The following is a 21,123-nucleotide window of genomic DNA, read 5'->3' on the forward strand; positions in this document are numbered from 1 at the left end:
GTCTCACTGTGTTCCTGCAAATGAGTAGTCTGTGTTTGCAGCACTGGCTGCATTTGGCCCTCATTCCCCTGTCTTCCACTGCACCTTGCTCGTGCCTGTCGTATAGCATTTTCTTTATATTATCTTTTCCTATTTACGTGTCTTTTGCACTAATAAACTTTTAGCTGCCTGAGGATAAGGACTGTCTGTTCATCTCTACTCTCTCCAGCACTAGCAGAGTGGTCGGTATTTAATACCCTCTTACAAACAGTTACTGAATGGTCTCAGTGACACATTTCTAGGGGGAGGTTGGCAAGCCAGTGTACATCCAGAGGGGGGCAAATAGATTGCTGAGAATTCTTGAATCTGAATTACATAAGGAGAAGTTGATGAACTGGGATTGTTTAGGCTGGAAAATAGTTATGTTTACACAGTATATTACAATTTCAGGAAGAAAGAACATGAGATACAGAAAGGAGATAAAGTGTAGTGGTTAAGAGTTAATAGCAGTAGGACTGTAGGCAAGTCTAGGTGTACCTATTTGTAGAATGGGGCAGAATGTAGTGAGCACCTCACTGGCTAGTTGAGAAGTACTTAGCGCTTGGAGAGAGGTACCAAGTGTTCAGTATGTGGCACCACTTTTTCTACTCCTCTGCCTACTTTTCCTCCTTCTCTTTTTCTCTTTCTCTTCCTCCTTTTTAGCCCTTCATAGAAGGATTATTATCTCTCTCTCTCTTTTTTTTTTGGTGAGGATGATTGGCCCTGAGCTAACATCTCTTGCCAGTCTTCCTTATTTTTGCTTGGAAGATTGTCCCTAAGCTAAAATCTGTCCTGGTCTTCCTCTATTGTGTATGTGAGTTGCTGCCACAGCTTTGATGAGTGTAGGTCCACGCCTGGAATCCGGGCTGCCGAAGTGGAGCATGAACTTGACCATTACACTACCTGGCTGGCCCCATTATATCTCGTGTATAGACAAGGAAGATAAAATTAGAAGTGTTAAGTGATTTGTTTGAGATTTCTTAGGAAGATGTGAAAGAAGGAACTATAGTCTAGGTGCTGGTCCATTATTCCTTCTTGGACAGTTTGAGAAAGTGTCATGTAGGAGAGAGAGGTGACTTAGAGCACGTTGCTTCAGAGAGCAAAGCCAGGACTAGTGGGTAGACGTTACCCATGTGAAGTGTAGGGTGGCAGGTTCAATCTGAAAGTCTGCCCGTTGGAGCTGCTGTTGGAATCAGGAATTTCCCATTGTTAGGAAAGTGTTCCTGCCAAAGCTGAGGAAGCAGAATAACAACAGACGGGGCTGGAATGAGGGATTTCCCCACAGGGAGAGAGAATTGTACTAGATGCCTCTCAGTCTCTTCTAAATTTAAACTTACACTATTCTTGTGTCTCTCCCCTTCCCTAGCATTTGAAATGGCGCTGTGTCGATCATGAGGATTTAGCAAATCATTGAATTAATATGATTTCACTACTGATACAAGAACCAGAGTCTTTTTATATTCTGCCAGGGAGAGCCAGATTTGAAAAGTTGTTCATTTATTAAAGTGTGTAGAGAGAGAATTCTCATGATCAGAACGGTGCATAATAGCAGAGGTGGACGGAGAACTCAAGTGCAATCAGGGCTATTTCAGGAATTCAGCAAACGACTACTTGTATTAATTCTCAGATTGTTGTTGAGAATTGAGCTGGCAGCAGTTTTCAGAAACTGGTTTCATTCAATAAGGAAGAATAGGGAAGGAAAGATGATTTTTGAAAATAAGGTATGTGACAGTTAGGACATGCTCATAAATACTAGTGTCAGTTCTGCCTCTTCCAAAGAGACGAGAAATATGACATCTTTTAAATTGTTAGCATACTGAATTGGTAAACTTACCTCATTCAGCATTGCTCTGCGTAAATTTTGAAACATAATTTTCTCTTTGTTAAACATTTTGTTTTTCTATGCGACAATCGCTATTCTGTTTACTCTTAAGAAAAAGAAAGTAATCTTGTGGATTAAAAAAAGTGTGAGGATAAGAAATACAAGATATATTGAAGGGGAGGGGGTCAATAAGACAGCAGGAGCATGTATTAAGTGCCTCCACTATGCTTCAGCTATTATTCACACAGTCTCATTTAATTCTTGTTAGTTCCCTCCACATTTTATGGATAAGGATTAGAGGCTCATAGGTTAAATAGCACACTCAAGGCTCTGCAGTAAAGAAGTGGTGATCTATCTTAAGAGGCAGACAATAGGAGAAATTTTTCTTAGAAATGGTTCATTCACTTGCCTTTATAAAATGGTTTGGGAGCTCTAAGTTACAAGGCAGTTCATGGCATATGACATATGCTTGATTTTCCAATATAATCAGATGTAGCTTATAAGTAAAACCTATATTTTGTCGGTTTCATCCTCATTCATATTTTCCTCCCATTATGTGCTCTCATCTATTACCCCCTACATGAGAAAAATGTGTTATTCCACAAGCCAGAGTAATAGTGTATAAAAACTAATGGAATGAACCTGGCAAATATATCTACTTATTTTATGAGGAATTAAGTCAATAGAATTCTTCTTGTGATCTGGAAGGAATTTATACTTTGCAAATGATTCTAAAAATATTCTTCACCTTCAAGAACCATGTATTTTTTTAAAACAAATTTTTGGTGTTTTTCCTCATTTGAATTGTAGAAGATATATTTGCCACCCTTTTTCAGAAAGATGCAGAGGACATGGATAATGGAGTATACTTAAAAAATTAGTTTTTTTCCCTTAAACATTTAAAATTAAATACTTGTACCACTTCACTGGCAGGAATGCAGTAGCAATGGTGAGAATAGAGTTACCTTCTGTGTCTAATGTTGCCTTTACAGTTGCTTTGTTTCATAGTTTTATAAATTGGGCTTTCTGGTTTCCCTGGAAACTCAATTGTCGACATTGGTTGCTAAGGAGCAGCCTTTGCTGCACAAAGCATAAGGACCTGTGAGTCTGCTACCGAGTGACTTCATTCTTGGCAGTGACGGGCACTGGGAATCTTAGTACTTGTTCAAGTGAGACCTCCATCTTGATTTTCAGCCTGAAGGATTCCAGTGGATTTTCCTGACCTTTATTATCCTGACAGTTACGCTTAGGCATAGGTGCTTATGGGAACTGACAATTCTGTAGTATTTCAGAACATCTGAGTTCTCATCTCTCTTTCATTATTCATTTGATGTTAACGACTTATTCAACAAGAGAGAATCTATTGCTGCAACCAAATAAGCTGTGCTATCTTCTTTCTTAAATCTAGCAGTGGACAATCATGGAAGGAAGCCAACTGTTCATCTTTGCAAATCAGTGTGGTAGCATGACACTGATGTTGGATTGTGTCTGATCTATATTTTCTAATATTCCAGTTGGAAGTCCTAAAGATTATAATAGTACATGTACTTCTACCATAACCAAATGATCATCCCAAGTGAAAAATAACCCCAAAACTGTAACCAACCGTTTCTGCACTGACATACAATGGATACCATATTTCTTATAGAAATACATTCTTAACTTGGCTTATACAGATCTTTTGCTATGACTTTATAAGCTATTTTAGGAATAGTAATTCAGGTGCAGAGCTGTCTGTCGTGGTCCATGTGCCAGTCTGTTGTGGTCCATGTTTTATGGGTGCATGTCACACAAGGACATAAATGATGTATGAGTCTTTAAGGTGGGAGGTAGCAAGGTCCTTATTTTCAAAATATGCTAAGGATAAGTGCCAGCTCCATTTCCACAGCTCAAGTGTGAGCCAGCCTGAGTCATCCTTCTCAAGTCTGGAGGGCTGATTTGGGTTATGGCGGGCAGTGATGGAATTAAACCCTGCCTAAGCACCATTCATCCTTCTTGCTTGGTTTTGGATTATAGCATTCTTGTCAATTCATCATATTAATTATCTATTGGAGATCTTCAAGTGCAGGCAGTTTATTTTTGTAGGCCCAAATAATTGAGACTGTCCCTCATTGGCAGGTTAGTTACCCTCTGTGAGCCTCAGGTTCATATTCTATAGAATTAGGCAAATAATAATATTTCATATGGTTGTTGTAGGACTGAGATAACATATGTGAAATGTTTAGTTAGGTATCTGAACCACAGAGGCCCTTAAAAATATTGTCTTTTTTTCAGAAAAGGCAAATCTATGAAGATAGACAGTAGATTAGTGGTTCCCTAGGGCTGGAGGTAGGAGGAGAGAATAACTATGAACTGGCATGAGGAACCTTTCTGGAGAGATGGAAGTGCTCTGAAACTGGAGTGTGGTGATGGTTGCACACTGTATATGTTTACTAAAAATCATTGTACGCTTAAAATCGGTGAATTTTGTGATATGTAAATTATTCCTCAATAAATCCGCTTTAAAAAGTAGCAGCTATAAGTAGTAGTAGATCTGTATTTTCCCTTTCCTTTACTCATCAAATCATTTCTTGCCTAACTTTATATTATTTTATTGTGAATTAAATGGATATTATATGTGCATTAATTTATAAATGAGTTTTAATGTGCATATATGAAAGTGAATTTGAGTACGTTTGTATTTCTCCAAATGTGTTAATCCTATAGCGAGAATAATGAAAGCTTTTTAAGTTGACCTAATACTTATTAACTTTTAAAATAAATCATCTCAATAGGGCAGAATACTTCCTGGTGTGAATGGATGAATGGATTAGAAGGTATATTTGTGTGAATGATATCCTCACGCAGTGGGAGGTCTTCACTGTTGCATAATTGAAAATTAAACCTTACTTCTCATAAGCTATCTTTGATGTAATAGTAGTTTCTTAGAGGATGTTGTTTAAGCCAGGATGCCCTAGAATCCATATATTGATGAGCATGAAGTATAATGAGATCCTATTGTATGTGTGCATATTATGATACAACAGAATATAATTACTCCGTGATTATCTTATACAAATTCCAGTTGTAGAGAAACTTTGAATTTTCATAACTGTGAGGGTAGCAAAATAATTACTGTGTTTTTGTAACTGACTCACACCAAACACTTTTAAAAGTTAGAGCTGCTAGTTGCAGAGTAAATCACTGTGATTCTGCTTTTGAGACTCATGTTCATCTGACTGGGCTGTATCGTCTTTATTCAATTCAGCCATTTTGTTGAGCACCTGATATGTGTCAGGTATTTTTCTAGTTGTTGGGAGTAGAACTGTGAAGAAGGTAGGAGTTCATTTTAGACGTGTGAAGTTTGAGATCTCTGTTAGTCATACAAGTGGAGATGCCGAATAGGCAGTTGAATCAAGCCTGGAGTTCAGGAGAGAGGTCCTTCAGGAGAGGGCTGAAGATATGCATTAGGAAGAGATATTAGCCTGTGGATAATATTTAAAGCCATGAAACTGGGTGCGCTCACCAAGGAGATGAGTGTCATTAGAGAAGAGAAGAGTTCCAAGGACTGACCTTAATTCTGGGGTGCTCCAAAATGAAGAGATGAGGGGAAAGGAAAGGTACCATAAAGAGGACTGAGAAGGAGTGACTTGCTAGATGGGGAAAGTCAGCAGAATGGGGTGTCCTGGAAGCCAAGTGAAGGTGGTACCCAGGAGGACAGAGTGACACCTGGGCATACGCTGCTAATGGCTAGGGTAAGATGAGCCCTGAGAACTGACAACTGAGTGTAACCTAGAGGTCATTGCCAATCTTGACAAGAGCAGTTTTGGTGGAAAGATGGGGCCACAGCCTGATGTAGCTGGGGGCTTTAGGAAAAAATGAGAGGGGAGAGATTAGGACATGTATAGACAACTCTTTTGGGGAGAAATGGGGAGGAAGCTGGTGAAGGAGATAGGATGAGAAGGATGGCCTAATGAGATATATCAATCTATAAACACTGAGTGTTTGGTCTATGATTCAGATTTTAATTTCTCTGTTATGCCTAACTTGATAACACATAATGACTAGTTTTTTTCAACTTTTGATTTGCAAGTTGTCAGTTTCTACAACAGAATTCAAGTTATTGCGTTGTATGTGGATTAATTAATGTAAATATTTCCTCACAACCAAAATGCAGTATAGTCTGGTTGTTAAGACCATGCCCTTTATGTCGTTCAGACTGGGATCTGAGTCTCTGTGCTGCTCCTTCTCAGCTGTGTGAGCTGGGAGAATTCTTTAGTCTTTCCAAGGCTTGGTTTCCTCATCTGTAAAACTGGGATGGTAGCGATTCTTACCTCGTAGAGTTGTGAGGCTAATTGAAATAATGCAGTTAAAATGCTTAGGCCAGGACTAACACCTGTATAAACTTCCCAGTAAAGGTTAGCTGTTATTATAGCTATTAATTTATATTTTGACATGAAATAACATAATGGAGTCGAAAGATATGGGATTTGGAATAGGCCATACTTGGGTTTCTACTCTATTCCATCACTCGCTATCTGTGCGTGTTCCTTAACACTGCTCAATTTGTTTCCTTATATCTGAAATGAAGAGAATAGTAATACTTAACAGAAAGAGCATTAAATGATATATTTATAAAATCACATTATATCTTATAAAGTGCCATACAAATATTAATTTCACTTATTCAAAATGAGTTTGTCTTTGAAATATGTTAGATCTCTTCCCCTAGTTCCCATTAGATTTATGTATTAAGAAAGGAGAAATCTTAACACAATTTTGCATTTTTATGTGTTTAATTTCATGAGAAGTTTGGGTTCCAAAGAGAATGAAGCTATCTAATGGCAATGTAAGAAGGTATGTTTAGTGTTATTATTTTGGCTAAAAGTTTTTGAAGTGTTGTGGATGCTACAAAACAGAAGCATGGAAATGTGCACCCTGTTACACATATACGCAATTATATCAATTTCTTTTCCACATGGACTGGCTCAAGTGAACTAACGTACTGGGGGCCAAGCAGGTGTCTTTTATCTTTCTGCCAGAACACCAAGTCCCTGAGGTCTCTTTGTAAAGATGGATAAAAATGATACATAACAGCTGGTAAAAAACAAAGATGAAGGGGAATGAGGTCAGCCAATCATCTAAGCAACCTTCCAAGTAAGAATAACCTAATGGAAAAAAATGAGGTTGGTGTGGCCTTGTTTGGTAAAAATCTAACCTGACTTCATACAAATTCTCTGATCAACAACTGCAGTGACTCGAATCACTTTTGAGCCCTCTTGGTCACCCTTTACGGATGTGGAATGAACAGCTAATACTAGTGTTGTTACTACAGTTCATATGTGTATAGTACACAGATCTTTTCAAAAATACCTTCCTGCGCTTTGTTGCTCATAATTCTCAGCACCACCCCATGAGATCAGCTTTGGAACCAGTGTTATGTCCATTTTAAAAGGAAACGAACTGGTTTCTATGGGAGATTACATTATTACCTTTGGGACTGAAACCACTTTACGACGTTGTTGGACTAAAGAAGTGTTTTTTCACCTTTTCAGGCACCGTGCAGCAAATGTGAATCGTAAAGTTCTGAGCTTCCATGGATACCTGAAGATTTTATTTTTTTAGTAACACAAGCCTCTTGAATCAAAATTACGTCTAAACTCACTCTGCTTTCACCAGACACAGTTGGTCCTCAAGAACGCTTTGTTGACTAGCCAGCTGATTGCAATATTCTGTTGGCGCACAGATGTTAATTATAATTCATTGCTGCTGCTGGTGGATAGCCTTGCTCAGCAGTTATTTTAAAGGAGTAACACTAAATTCCAGCATTGAAAATTTTTAGATTGTATGCGTTGCAGGTCATTATGGAACATACATAGCAAGTTCAATATTATCACTGCTCTGAGAGTGACAGGGAGGGGACATCCAGACAAGAGAAAGCTAGATGGTAATTCCAAAGCAACATAAAAGGTGTGACTTTGAAGTTGTGGCACCGCCTGAGTGAGGCAAGGTCATGGTGGGAAAAGGTGGCTGGTTCAGGGATAGAAAACTGAGCTTATTCTTGGAGGGGAAGTAGAAGTTGGTGGGAGGAGAGGAAGGGAAAAGGCATTTTTGGACAAGGGAACCAGGAGAGGAGCGGCACCCGTGGGACTGAGAAGGGAGGTAATGCCAACTTGGAGGAGTTAATGCAGAAGTCACTTCCTGTCACTTTCTCAGTGACTGAATGTCGCCTGGTGAGCAGGCTTTGTTGCTTTCACGTGGCCTGATACTTGGCGCCTTGGGATAAAAACCAAAATACATTCGAACAAATTAAGTTATATTCTCATTGAAGAAAGAACCATGAATAGTAGTATATTCTTGGTTTCTTCATTTCCTGTCCTTATTTCTGTTGCATGTTGGCAAAGTTATTTAGCTTAATTTAAACTTAATCTGATATCATTTGGATTCAGGAAGAGGATTATGTTTTAAAAGAATCAAGATCCCCTGAAGCTTTTTTTTCTCCAGTTTAATACAGTTCAAAATAATATTTTCCAAGCATTATTTTCCAGACTCTATTTTTCCAATGAAACTTTGTGCTTGGTTTCTTTCTTCCTCAGTATCTCAGTTTCTTCTTCTGACAAATGGAAATTTATACTAAGTTTCTCAGGGGATTATCAGGAAGATTAAATTACTATGATGTAATGTGAAAACTGTGTACTGAAAGGTGGTTTAGACTGCCGTAAAGTGATATTGTATCATTAAATGTAAGACTGTATAACTTATCTGGCTGCTATATTTGACTATATTATAATACCCTAAAGTGATATTATATTGTCAAATGTAAGTCAGATAAAAACTATACTTTTATCTGATTGCTATGTTTGGAAATAGTGACATAACATTTTATTTTATTTTTTCTCTTTGTCTTGGCTTATCTTCACATTATCCTGAAGTTTTCAGTTCATCCAAACTAGTTTAGTGTGTTTTGAAATACGATGTGCTTCACACTCACACTCTTGGAAAGAGGATTTGAAATGCCCTGTTTTGAAACTAGTGGAATGAATTATGGATTTTTTTCCTGCATCTTTTAAAAAGTATTCCAGAAGGTTATTGTGAAGAACACAGTAAATTTGAATTACTGTGTCTTAGGCCCTGTCTTGAGAAGTTTTTTAAAAAGCTCTCTTTGTTCATCAAGTTAACTAGTTATTAAATATTGGCAATTTCTTTGTAAAAGAATTATGAAAATTTGTATAAAAGACCGTGCTCTATGAAAATTCAGACAAAGAAAAAGCTTAAGATTAGAATTTTTAAAAATCTAAGGATTTAATTTTTGGCCTGTAAAAATTGTTCGACTTTTACATAGAAGTCATTCAAAGCTGAGTTTAAGATTTGTTTGGAAAGGCTTATATTCACTGAATACTAAGCAGTTCTTTTAATTGTGGCTTTGTGTGAAGAGTTTAGAATTGATTTACATGGCCCCTTATTTATCACCTGAGACCAAGACAGTGTAGCCAGCCAAAACGATGTACAGTGTCAAAAGTGTTTTAACTAGACACAGAGAAATTCATCTTTGTTGCCCAGCATGAAGCTAGCCAGGTCATCTACTGCCAAAAGGATAGGAAGAGTATGCTTTCACAGGCTTAGCAAATTTCACTCTGTTTTTTTTATAATCATACATTTTCAAGAGTTACAATATAAAATGCTGGAATTCAAAGATGGTATTGTGGAGTTTTAAAATGTCCATCAGTTTGGTCATATTTCCTGACTGTGTTCTTCTGAATACTTAATTTTTTTCTTCTACACTTTAAAAGTGTGAACGCTTTTATATGTGTTGGTAGTTCTTTTTTGCTCCCTAATGTCTAGACTGGTAACTTTTTGTTTTCCACCTCAAGCAGTTGTCCAGCACTCCTACAGAACATCTGGCTGAAGAACAAAGCTGATTTGTTTTCTGTGGGGGGAGGGAGCTCTCCTCATTTAGTGTAGTGGTTTTGGAGGGGGCAGCAGAGAATGTCCCATGTTGTGTCATCTCTTAGGGCAGAGGGGGTAACCTTAGAGAGGCAGATCACAAACCTAATGGAAATGGAAAGACGGAGCCCCAGCATTTTGGGTGTAGCGTGACTACCCTGAAGGAGGTATAGCTGTGGTTTGGTACCAGGACCCACACTCCTTAAAGCTATTTAATGCCTTGAAAGAAAAAGAAAGGAAGGAAGAAAAGAAGGAAGGAAAGAGACAAGAAAAAAAAAAAGAAAGAAACTTGTTATTAGCACTGATTCTTTCCAGAGCTCCCAATTTATGATGGAAGGGGATGTACATGCCTGATTTATTGGGCCCATGCTGAGTTCATTACAGCACCGCTAAACCAAATGAAAACTTCACAGAGGAATGTCCTAGTGGTCACTTCAAAGGCTAGTACGATATCTTGTTTCTCGTGACAAGATCTGTTTGGGAAAGTGGTGTCATTTAGACTCATTTTACAGCTCAGGAAAATAGTGTTGTTCCCAGTGATTAACAAGGCAGCTACAGCTGTGGATTCTATTATTCCGGGTGCAGTCTGGTCCAGAAGGCCCTCATGGGAAGAGCTGTAACCTGGGTGGAAACGGCCTGGCTTGACTTCTGGCTCCTCTCCTTACTCAATGCATTATTGTAGAAAATGACTTGACCTTTCTGACCTTTGGGTGGCTGGTCTCACAGGAATGGTATATGTTCAACACATTTCATGGGGTTATTTGAAGTGCAGATGACACTGTAGATGGTAACCCTTGGCAAATTGTAAAATGCTATTCAAATGAGAGGTGATGAAGTTGTTGTTACTCTAATATCTGGGACTTAGATTTTTCAATTGTGTTTTTTTCTGTGCAAATACAGCATTTGTACAAAGAGGAAAATAAAAAGCCAGCCATACTTGCACACCTCAGACCTTTAATATTGCTGTTAGCATTTTGATACATTCATATATAAGTGATTAAGAACATACATAGATATCCTTCCGTATATTCAATTTGATATTCTCTGTTCCTTTTCCGTAGTATAATGGCATAAGTATTTTTTCATTTTACAATATAATTTCAATGGTTATTTAATTATTTGCAGTTGAGATTTTGCAGAACTTTAAAAGGATGTATCAAATTATCCAGATGAGTCCTTACTCTGCCTGTTGTCTTAAGTCTTACAGATAGGTTCTTGGAAGCTGAGGGGCCTTGAGTCTCCACATCTCTCATTGAAAAGTTGTCTTCCCAAACCATTCTTCCTACTTTTTTTTAACTCTTATATGGGAAGAACAACCCAAATCCCAAGTCGTAGGAAGGCCAGCTAACATTTATGAGTGCTTCTTCTGTGTCCAGCACATGTTTAACATATGGTAGCTGTTTATTCATCACTACAGCCCTAAGACAGATGCTGTTATCATACCCATTTTACAGATGAGTAAACTGGCGCACAGAGGTTAAGTAACTTAGTTAAGATCACATAGTAAGTGGTGAAGCTGGGCTTCAGACTTAGATAATTTCTCAGGGAAGTCCTAGTGACATGTGACACAGGTAGCCAAGAAACCACTCATTAGGCTGTAATGATCTGTATATTTTATTCAACTATTACAGTTTTTAAATCTGTCTAAAATCAAGAATTATAGGGAAAGACTTTTTTGCAGAAGGCTGTTTGGAGAATGTTTCCAGTATTATTTAGGAATCTGGATGAATCATTACCACCATTGCCTTTCCTTATTTAGTCACGTTTAAGAGAAGATAATGAACTCACAGTAATGGTGTTGCCATCCTGTTTTTACTTGAAAATAAAATTCTGATGATAGGAGACAGGTACCATTATCATGGAGTAAATAGGAAGATTTTACCCAGAATATTCATGTTTCATTACTTTATTTTTTTGCACAATAGACCCTATTATTCTTTGTAGAATAGAGGTGAAGTTCTTTCTTTCCTTCTTTTTTCTCTACCTTCTTATAAATGGAGGTTTGTCTTATCTGCTGCCAAGTGGCATTAGTGTTGAGCAAGAGAAGATTTATGATTAAGAGTTCTTTACACATAGTTCCTTCTGGCCACTTCTCTGCTGCAATATGCTCAATGATGCTTAAAGCTTTGTGGGTTTTCAGATTAGGGGATGCATCATTTTACCGTATTTGTTAAATCCAGTGAATGCCTCTAGTCAGAGTCTTGATCATAGTAGGAACATGACCTATGAATAGTATTCATTAAATACTGCAGGGCTTTTCCCAGTGTCCTCTCTTTTTGTGAGAGTGTTTGGCATATCTGTATTACTTTTCATTTTATTTGATTATTACAGAATAATTATAGCTGTCAGAGTGCCAAAACCTACCCTGTAAGTCATGTTTCAAAAATGTAATAATGTGTTTATTGGATTTATAAAACTCTTTGTGGGGATTTCTTGTAACAACATCAACTCCTCATTTCATATATTCATGCAATAAATATTTACTGCCTACATTTTATGTGCCATGCTGAGTGCTAGGAACTGCACTCATATGTTAATGAATAAAGCTATAATTTGAAAGTCTTATAAAAAGGTTGAATTCCTAACTAGATACTCTGAAAAATACACCAGATATTGTTATCCAGTAAGAGAACAGTTCTTTTCGGCTCTTTTCACTTCAAAAGGGGTGTCCACCACCTTTCCTCTTAAAGTGAAAAGAAACTAATTCCCCTATATTGACTATTTCCTTAATTCCCATCTAGCAAGGGGTGGGGGCCATGGGGTATAGTAACTTCTGAAATATTGAGCACACCTGTACTCTTCTTAGGGCTTCCTTGCCCCTTTCCCTAGTAACCGATGCCATACTTTTTCCAAAAATAAGAGTCCCAGGGCATTATAGTTGCTAGAAGCAGAGTAACTGCATATTTTTTCTTTCATATATTTTGAAAATGATCAGAGTCTAACTGAAGCCAGCATCCAGTGATATAACTTCCTCGTGAGGCAGAGAAGTCATTTGGAGGGAAGAAGATCCTCACTCCCCTCCAGTTTCTCCTATCTCTTCTACCCTTTGTAATGTCCCTGGGTTGTCTGGAGGCATTGAACCTGCGGCTTGAGAAGGTGTCATCTAGAACCTTCCAAGGTTTCTAAGTGTCAAATCCAAAGGCACTGTGCAGTATCCTGGTGACATTGGAGGACCTTTCTGTTAAAAGTTAATAATTTTTATCATAGTTAGATGATGGAAATCATGATCAATATCAAAATCATTTTGTTTCCACATGCACATAGTACTATATTGGCTCCAGGCAAGTCAAATTAAACAGACTTGGGTCCTGTTCTCATGAGACCTCTGGCAGTGTTGTTACAGACAGGCAACAAAGGACATTGGATGCAGACATCAGCCAACAAGTGCATGAGGACCTCGCATTATTTCTGGTCATCTGAGGAAATGTAGTTATTAAGTTTGCAGATGGCACTTGAGTCAGAGCTGTTGACCATTTGACATTAGGAGATGTCAGAGTGACCTGAACATATTATGAAATTGGAACATTGAATTTGAATGATGGTTTGTATCTTCAACTTTTATTTAAGGTAGACAAAGTCTAGTCTCCAAGAAGTGTCCACATTGATTCCTATCTGTGGTCAGTTCTCTTCTCTGTTGCTTTTTAATCTGCACCATCAGAGTTTGCATTTGCCATTAATCACTATCGACATCATCATCCTCATAACTATTATTTGGGTGTCTTTATGTGTCAGGCAGGCACTTTACGTAATTGTCTCTAGTTCTCACAGAAGCGCTGCTGCAAGGTTTTCTTATTTCCATTTTAAGAATCAACCAACAGGTTTAACTTTCAAAAGGGCATATCGAGTGACAGTTGAAATTCAAACTGTCTAGCACTAGCACCCATGCACGTCTCACTCCAGCACAGATGGGGCTTCCTCATCCTTCTCTGTGTTGTTCTCCACTTGTTTTGTGTTTGGTTGTGAACTCTGTCTGCTCCTCTGGGCATTTAGAGATGATCCATTTATTCAGTCATTTAGCAGCAATGTATTGGGCATATTCTCAGCAGTGGCAATAGAGCAATAACCAAGACAGAAAGTCCCTCACCCTATTATGGTTACGCACATTCCAGGGGATACCAGGCAACATCCGCTTACCCATAGGGAGGTTTGGGCAAGAGGACATATTTAGGTTGTGTGACTCTTTCTACATAGACCATTGATGAGTGAAGTTCAAAAACAATTCTGTAGTCCCTGGGCTTCTCAGAATTAAGTACAGTGTTTCTTAAACATCAAAGTCACTATATAAATAAATGTAGGTGAAAGAACCAGGGTGTTCCCAGACAAGAATGACATTTTAAAATGACAGGGAGCAAAACTGAAGTGTGAATCACAACGAGGACTTGAACAGAATTGTACCTGACAGGAGCATTTCAAATTTAGACAGAGTTTTCAGAAGGCTGCTTAATAGATAAGTCTGAAAAATAGGACTACTGGGTTCCAAGGCTTTGTGGCGACTTAAATGGTATTTTATGAAAGATGACACGTTGATGGTGGATGTCGAATTTTACTATGGTTTGGTTTAGTGCCAGAAAATCTCTGGCTGCCACTTAATTTTGAGTAAATGGGAGGTAACTGTATTAAATGTTTGGTTGTTTGGAATATTGATGTGTTGGGATCTGTCAAGTACTAAATTGAGCCAAACTACATTCACACATTGTCACTTTATTTCTATCTGTATCGTGATATTTATACTAGAAACCATTTCTGCCAGTTTTTCCAGGTACAATATTATTCGTATTAAATGTCCTATAGACTGGCATGCCCTGCTAGAACTATTTGTGAGTCACTCCGTAGGTAGAAGGAGAGACAGTAAAAAAGCTGAAGCTAAAAGAAAAAAATGCAATTGGAAATTTGTGGAGAATTGGGACTTAAAATGTTTTGCTTATAGTTTTAGTGCCCTCAGTCATCAGACGTGACGCCATGTGTGTGGTGTAAACAGCCGTCTCTCTAATCTTCTAATTCAGAAAAGAGAGTAAGCATTTGTCTTTAGAAGCCTCTTTACTTATTGTAACAAAAAGACATATGTAACAGAGTTCTCTTTTTTTTAATATAGACGGGCTTCTTTCAAGATTGGATCATGTAACTGGTCATAGATGAGAAGTAATTTCAGTTTTCAATTTAGGAAGGTCAGGGTGGGTGGGAAGAGTTAGTTCTTCATTGCCTGACCTTGCTGTTGCTGTGTGCTGGTGACCTCAGTGTGAACAATGCTGTCTAGCTGCGTTGCCTCACATCCCATCTCTCAACATCACCGCTGTGACCACCACCACATGCTTTCCTTTGGTCTTCTGAAAGATTTTGTATCTGAGATCTCGATTGTGTTATAATCAATCCCACATGCTTCCTCTCCCCAGTGGCCTTGTACATTTTTATACACGTCATTCCTAAGCAAGTGTTGTGTGCATTACAACTGACATGATGATTACTTCCTCATCTAGCCTGTGGATCATTTCTGCCAGTCTTTGCATCCTGATGTGTGTTGGGGCACAGAATAAATGCTCTATGCATCTTGGTTGTCTGAGTTATGGCTACAGCTTCATAGTTCTTTGGTTGGCATCTTGTCTTTACTACTTTCTTTTATTAATTTTTGGGAGCAAATGTTTGTTGCAATCTGGTTTTTGCCTAGATGTCTTTTTTTATTATCTCATTATTAACTATTTGTTGTTTATTTTGTTGCTCCATGTACTTGCTCAGTACAAACTTATATGTGAGATAGCAAGATTTTAAAAAGTCAGGCAGTTGGGGCTGGCCAGTGGTATAGTGGTTGAGTTCAAGTGCTCTGCTTTGGTGGCCTAGGGTTTATGGGTTTGGATCCTGGGCATGGACCTATATACCACTCATCAAGCCATGCTGTGGTGGTGTCCCACATACAAAATAGAGGAAGATTGGCACAGATGTTAGCTCAGGGGCAATCTTCCTCATCAAAAAAAAGAAGAAGAAGAAAAAAGAAAAAATTGGGGCTGGCCCGGTAGCACAGCAGTTAAGTTTGCACCGTCTGGTTTGGCGGCCCAGGGTTTGTCAGTTTGGACCTATGCACTGCTCCTCAAGCCATGCTGTGGCAAGCATCCCGCATATAAAGTAGAGGAAGATGGGCACAAATGTTAGCTCAGGGCCAGTCTTCTCAGCAAAAAGAGGAGGATTGGCAGTGAATGTGAGCTTGGGGCTGATCTTCCTAAAAAAAAAAAATTAATAAATAAAAATCTGCCAGTCAACACACAACACACACACACACACACACACACACCCCATAGTAGCATGTAACTCAGAATTAATGACTACATATTTACCAGCCAAGTAAAACATGTACTGTTGTGTTCATATTTGATGAACATCTAGAGGTCTATATTTGCATATTCAAGAAGGGCTAAATGACTAACTGCTCTGATCATGAGGCTGATATCACAGGAAAAAGTGTGCTTTCTGCTTATTGTACTACTGGAAGAGAGAAGCTGGTATTTAGAAGGCAATCAACTGTGGGGCTATGGCAGAGTAACCTGCTACAGAGTTGATAATAAATGGTTGAATGAATTGTTGGTTAATAGGTATGTTATTACATTAAGAAAATGGAATTCACCAGAAACACATGCTAATATATAGATACCTCATGTGAATTGAATGCTGATATTCTACCTCTACAATAATTTTTAAATTAAGTCCTCTTTGTTATGGAAAACCTTGTGTACTAATGTGGAGTACTTCTTCAGGCTGTTCTGAAAATCAGAAGGAAATGGCTGGATTACAACAATAGAAAGAGGAGATTTTTACCCTTATTCTGACTACTTGAAGTCCACCTATTTAATGACTGCCTATGGGGAGTGGAGGTAAGGATTACACTAGGAAACCTGTCAGAACCCACATTCAGTTATTCCTCCCCACTTGCTGTTGTTCAGCCTATATATTCGAGAGTTAAACCCCTTAAATAAAGATGAGTGGTTATCTTTTGTGTTTTGATTTCTTTCCCCTGAAGTTGGCAGCCGGCCACTGGGGTCCAGTGGAGAAAACAGTCTCCTGGAGGGACGAAGACCTTGATTTTGTTTCCAGGCCCACTGTGATGATTTCACAGGATACTGGCTTATAAACTGCTTTTGGCTTCTTGCGAAAAAGGTATTATTTGAATGCCAAGTTTTTAACATTAAGATTTCTCTGTGCATCAATAGAGTTTGTATTACTGTGTTAAGGGGGAATAGATGAGAAAGTGATGCAGTGCCATAGGGAATTGGAAGGAGAGAGGGTCCCAGCTCTCATCTTCATCTGACTTAAAGAATATTTCTATACAAATGACTCCAAGCATACATTGGTATCATCCTGGGGTGCAGCCCCTAATTTTATTTGGTTTCTCACCAGCAAACGAAGCTGTGTGGTCATACCACCACGGCTGATGGATTTAATGATGGGTTTTGCAAAATGTGATTTGCCATCTAATTTGGAGAGGTCATTCCAATAATCTAAACCCACAGGATGGTCTTTCCTATGAAGGCAGAGTTTTGGGGGTGGACATTTTTTTAGAAATGTAATGGAATCAATCAAATATTACCATTGTTGCCATGGATGGTAATTGAGAAATCCGCTAGATGTCTTCATCATTAATAACTCATTCCTGAGAAAAATAGGGGAGACCAGACCTCATTCCTGATCCACTCAGGGAATTCCAGCCCTGTATCTTTGATTGACTGAATTAAACGTTGGAGGTCAAATTCAGTGTAAGCAAAATCAAATGCTCAATCAGGTCCTCTCAGTGGCCTTCCCTGTCAATGGGGCCCTCATTCTTCTAAGCCTCAAGTCCTTGAAATAATTCTTGCTTCTTCATTTTCTCCAAATAGCCACTCAAGTACCAAACCCTCAGTCTAATTTTAGACTCTTATTAAGTCTCTCCTGGCTTCCATAATCCCATTTTAGGCATTTCTTACACCTGTGGACTTCTGACAACCTCACCTTGTTCTCAGCCTACGTCTAGAATTGTTTCACCCTTCCTCAATTAATGCTTCACCCTACACTAATTTTGGATGTTAGGTTCACATTTCTTAATTTGCCTTCTAATTAAATCGCCCTCTCAGCCCTGAGTTTTGATACTGCCTTTGGCACTGATCTCTGGTTTTCATCTCCTACTAAAATTTATTCTTGCTCCTCACACAGCCCTGCCCTTGGTTACTCTGGGAAAATCTCCCTTTCTCAGTCCACTAGCTACCAAGAACCCTGTCCTGGCTCAGATACTTGTAGTCAGTATTACACAGAGTTTGGCCCTTTCCAGTGATTGGGAACTGGGCTCTGTTCCCTTCCACAGAGATGCCGCCTCCCCATATATGCTTGTCTAAATTCTACCCTTCTTTAAAAACCTAGTTCAAATTCCATCTGCTCCATTAACTTTCTTAGTACCACCAGCCTATAGATTTCCTTTCTCCTCTTAATGCTTTCTAGAGCACTTATGAGTTGTCCTGTTCTCTTGATATTTACTGTTATTGTTTAGGATATGTCTAGGCAAAAGGATGAAATAAAGTGACTATTTATATACAGCTTGTCTGACCCCCTAAAATTCTATAAGCGTCTGGAGGGCAGAAGTCATATTATGCATCTTCACATTCTGTAAAGCCTTTATCACAGGGCCATATGTTTAACAGATAGATATTCATGACTGGCTGACTCTCTAAACACTTCTCAAAGCCAAGTGGTCATAGGATGAAAGATAAGCTCAGCCTGAATACAGAACTTTGAAATCCCTCTTCCCTCCGTGCTTTATTCCGCAAACTAAAAGCCCGTGCTGGCTGTAGAGCATGGCTTTAATCCATTCCATAAATTCAGTATCCTGAATATGGTCCTCATCTGAACTCTGCACGGGCTGAAAGTACAAATAATTTTTCATGAGTACCTCACATAAAGCAAGGCCTGAGCAAAGACTTAGGTCTCTTTAAAGCAGCAAATATTGTAGCTCGTTCTCCCTACCCCAAGGGATTTATGGAATTTTTACTCCCTACTTACAATTTGATTGAATAATTGATATCTGCCTTAAATATTACTCATTCCCAATGTGTATGGTATACATACATTTAAGTAAACAATTGCTAATATTGTTAGGATTCAGCTTTTTAAACCTTATCTATACCTGCAGGTTTTTTTTTTTTTTAAGTGAAATTGGAGTGAAGTTATTCCTTTGAAGAGTGAATCATTTTGAAGTGAAGTAAAAAGGGTGAGAAGAGTCATGTTGCTGTCCATGGTTCTGATTTATGTTGCTACGGGAGAGAGAGAAGGAGGATTCATTTGGCAAACAGACTGATTGTAATTTACAGAGCCATAATAATAATAACAAATGACAAGAAAGAAGTACTTTAAAACAATGCTAAAATCTTAAATATCAAACATATTTCCTATGTATGTATCTGTCTGACTCTGTGTGTGTGCGCACGCGTGCATGCGCATACCTAGAGATGAGTCTGTGGATGTGGTTCTAAAATAGCATGTTTTGATCTTCAAGGTTTGGATAATATGCTGCCATTTATGTAAAAAAGGATAAGATACACACACATACGTACATATACGTGTACATATGTGTGAGCATATATACATATACTTTTAATATATACTTTTTTTTTTTTTTTGAGAAAGATTAGCCCTGAGCTAACTACTGCCAGTCCTCCTCTTTTTTCTGAGGAAGACTGGCCCTGAGCTAACATCCGTGCCCATCTTCCTCTACTTTATATGTGGGACGCCTACCACAGCATGGCGTGCCCAAGCAGTGCCATGTCCGCACCTGGGATCCGAACTGGCAAACCCCGGGCCGCCAAGAAGTGGAACGTGTGAACTTAACCCCTGCGCCACAGGGCTAGCACCTAATATATACTTTTGAGTACACTTTGGTGTTCAAATGTTATAACTTTATTAGCTATTCAACCTATTCAAATTAATTGTAAAAAGTTCATACCTTCTTAGATTTTTTTAATATTCCCTATTTTTAAAGTTCTGCAATAAACTAGAATGGTTTTAAAATAGAAATAAAAGATCATTTACCTGACCTTAACCCCAATGTGGTCTGGCAAGCTCTAAAGAAGCTAGAATGAAGTTAGGTAGCTCTATATCGACACAAAGGGATAAAATATGACATGGATTTATGACAGTGTGTGTCTGAATTTCTTATACCTAATATAAGTAGAGAAGATAAATTGACCACCAGTACATTGGTGTTCTTTAGGAAACCATGACAAAGACGCACTGGGAAAATGATAGTTTTTTTACCCTTATTATTATTCAGTTCCAAAAGGAAAGACAAATATAAAATCTATTAAGGAAAAATAGACACTGAGTTCACACCTCAGTTAGTAAAAGAAAGGGAGCTGGCTGGTTAGGATCCACCAGTATGAGACAGTTAATTTTCTCCTGCTGTTTTCTAATAGGGTCCAGTGCTGGGGTGCAACTAAAGTTTGAAGATGATAAAAGTAGCAGCTGAGGGCAGAGGATCAAAGTCCATATTTCAAATCTGAGGTGAAATTTCAAAGCCTGTCCTGCTAAGGCATCAAGCGCGCTGTGTCAGAAATTTAATCAATATTTCTCCATTTAACCATCCTCTCTCCAGCCTGGCCCCTCCTCCTTGAGCCCCTGTTTCTGGTAGTAACTCTTCTCCAAGCCATCCAAGCTCAAAGCCTCCGATTCCTCTCTAACCTCTCTCTTTCTTTGCCTTTCAAGTGAACCTAGAGGCCAGTGTTGTGAACTCTGTCTCTCGTTGTCTTTCATACCTGCTCTTTCTCATAACTCCTACTGTATTCCCCATGGTTCTGGCCCTTATTTACTCTTACAGAGATGAATAGCCTCTCACCTGGTCCCCACACCAGAGATAGTGTGGCAGTAGGAATGCTGGGCTGCAATCAGATTCCTGGGTTCATATCCCACCCCACTACTCATTAGTAAGGATGGGACCTCAGCAAGGTAGTCTTTCCTAGCTTCAGTGTCCTCAGCTCTTAAATAGACATGATAATAGTAGTTACTTCATTTTTTTTCCAGGTCTTTGCTCACATTCACCTCCTCAGAGAGGTTTTCACTGATTACCCTATCTAAAATAGCATCCTGATAACTCTGTCCCTTTACTTTGACTTATTTATTTTTTATAACCTTTATGACCATCTGACCTTCTGCTAATTATTTGGTTGGTTGTCTAGAATGTGAGTTCCATGGACATGGGAGTCTTGCCTGTGACTTTGTTCATGGTTGTATCTCAATGCCTAAAGAGTTCTAGAAGATAGTAGGTGCCCAATAATTGCATGTTGAATGAATGAATAAATAAATATATAGTCTCTTGCAGTGATTAAATGAGAAGCTGTATCAAAGTGCCTGGCCTGAAA

At 38.6% G+C, this 21,123-nt stretch overlaps 1 protein-coding gene across 3 annotated transcripts in view; it reads left to right on the plus strand.

The window, feature by feature from the left end:
• Window positions 1–21,123, plus strand: part of DCLK1 (doublecortin like kinase 1) — a 320,917-nt gene that overhangs the window by 54,057 nt on the left and 245,737 nt on the right. The gene's annotated exons all lie outside the window — the stretch shown is intronic.

This window comes from Equus quagga, chromosome 6 (genome assembly GCF_021613505.1).
Source record: "Equus quagga isolate Etosha38 chromosome 6, UCLA_HA_Equagga_1.0, whole genome shotgun sequence".
Lineage (NCBI taxonomy): Eukaryota > Metazoa > Chordata > Mammalia > Perissodactyla > Equidae > Equus > Equus quagga.